This window comes from Rhagoletis pomonella, unplaced genomic scaffold, assembly GCF_013731165.1.
Source record: "Rhagoletis pomonella isolate Grant_MI unplaced genomic scaffold, Rhpom_1.0 Rhpom_scaffold_00022, whole genome shotgun sequence".
In the NCBI taxonomy this organism is placed as follows: Eukaryota; Metazoa; Arthropoda; class Insecta; order Diptera; family Tephritidae; genus Rhagoletis; species Rhagoletis pomonella.
This window is the reverse complement of record NW_023458576.1, coordinates 693770-696475: the sequence shown is the minus strand read 5'-3', so window position 1 is coordinate 696475 and position 2706 is coordinate 693770.

The window sequence follows — 2706 nt, the reverse complement described above, 5'->3', positions numbered from 1 at the left end:
TGTCGTTCTGACTTCCATTTTTATTTTAGAGTTTGTTTTGATCCGACACAAGCACGCGCCTGCCTACGCAAGCATCCCCTCTGCCTAGTGCTTATTATATTTCTGTTCCTCTTTCCTTTTTCGTTCTTATTTTTTCATTTTGCTTTGAACTATAGTAAATTTGCTCGAAGTATGGTGGCACGGAAAAATTTTTGGTATGGTGGCAGCAGACACTTCTCTGCCGACACGTCGATCGAGTGGTGCACTTTGTCGACGAGTGGTATATTTGGCCGACTGCACCCCAAAATTTCTGGCAGCAATTAGTTCACACAGAAAATGCGCCTTCTCATTTATAAACGTTCTCTGCTAATACAGTGCATTCGTCGCCGGAGAATGATGTTGCATTCACCCAAGTGGAAATTTCTTGGTGACTGGCGGCGATGACGATACAACAAGATTGCTTGATTTATTAGGTCGGCCAATTTATACACGGTAGTAGTGCACTTTAGCGGAACCATATAATATAAATTTTTTCTTGTATTCAACAGTTGCTCGTTTGGAAATCTAATTTGCATACATTTGATGCCAATTGCTCGCAACAAACAAGCCAGTTCTCAAAGAGCCCAAATTGATTTTAGTCATACAACAGCTCCACCTAACTCCGCCATAGACACGCTAGTTGCTGGAGTACCAAAATGCTGTGATGACAGTATTTTAATTGATCCACGACAATCGGTGGCATGTGGAATGCGTGATGGAAATTTTCTGGTGCTTGATAGCCAATATACTACAAGAGTGTGGTGTGATAGTATTTTTTCTTAAATTTCCATCTTTTATTTGCAGTTACATTAAGAAGCTCATAGAGGACAGAGCGGTTGGTGAGGAAGGTGTCGAGTTACTGCAGTACTGCAACTGGGAAAATCCGCATTTCGCACGTGCCCCACTCGTATGGAATAGTAGCTTATGTCAAACGGCTGGTTTTAGTATAATGCGGCATTCGCAGCATACCCTCACTGGCGCCGAGCCGTTGAAGAAATTTTTGATAAATAAACGTGCAAGAAATAGTTCCGATACTAGCACGTCCATATTCTTGTTAAGGGTCATCAAAAAATTCCTTGTGTTGTAAATAATAAAGGGAATGCCGGATTATACTAAGTCGGGAAGCTCCCGACATAAACTACTATTCCATACGAACACAGAAATATAAGTGTATCTAAAACTGAATAACTCAAATCAAATTGGATTGCATTTGCATAATATACCTAATATTGGAATTTGTTTTGATCGTAAAAAATACAACTTGCAATCATTTAGATTATAGTTTTGAAAGAAATTGATTGCAATCGTAAATTGTGTAAAAATTGTTAATAACAATCTGCCTTAAATTTATTTTCCCCATGTAACGGTTATAAAATACGTTAAATCCGCACTATCTACATTAACAAAAAATATACATTGGAATATTTAAAATAAAACGATTCATATATATTTACTAATAAGAATTGTTTCTTAATTGAAAGTATTTAATACTAATATAATGTAGTGGTTAATGTTTTAAAATGAATTCGCAATATGTCCGCAGCTCAGGTTGATTTGAAGAAATCCGTTTAAATTTTTCGAATTACATCTACTTGAATATAGGATAGGCAGGGTTGCATACAAATGGCAGTTCCGTAAATACATATTTAAAATATGTTAGTTCATTCAATATTTGCATCTGGGCCAATAAATAATAACAAATATAGCCGAAAAAAACAAAGTTTCGATTAAAACGAGTTTTTATAACCCCCCATAAAATTCCGATTAATTTGAAATACGAAAATAACGATATTTTTTCATGGAGAGTTACTTTTTTAATATACCTTGTTTATACCTACACAAAAACCGGATTAGCGAAAAACCGATTGGACTCAACATATATTTCTTTACAGCATTTATGCCCCTGTCTTTATAGCGCACTCGATAAAGTCTTATTCAAAAGTAAACAAAATCTGCTATTTTTAAACGACATTTTTTTTAATAAATAATTTGCGCGGTTGACCGAAGCGGAAACAAACAATAATTGTAATTTATTATAACAATAATTCGAATTTAAAACGGGCTGTATAAAGAAAACTAGCCTATTGTCACTTCACTTTCCAATGGTGCTGATTGCTGCAAGAATTATTTAGCGATTTAGAGCATAATCAACACAATAGATGCACATAAATATGTATTATTTCACAGATCTCACGGTCAGCTTAGAAATACGTCACCAAAATTATATAAAATTTAAGTAGGAATTATTTTTATTTATAACGTAAAAGCGCTATCTGACCCAATCTGATAAGTATATTTCCCCTAAAGTTAACCCATTTTATTTAATTTGTCTCTCGTGAAAATATATATTTTATTTAAAATTTTCAGATATACATACATATATTTAAAATTTTTGCTTTAATTTCTGTCTCCTTTTAATATTTAATTAGATACCTTAAGATTAAAATAAGCTTAAAACGAAACAGCACAGCAACCCTTTTCTGTTCATCTTGAGAACACAAAACCCTCTTTTGTTAAAATTCGGCGCTGCACAAAATCCTGGCTTTTATATTTTCCAACAAAATACCACTTCGCAACCCTGGATTTTCACGAAGCGTTTCATTCGGGTCGTAGTTTTGCTACTTCGGGCCATTCGGTGTTGTATGCCATATTGGCTGCCATATTGTTCACACTGTCATCGCCATATTG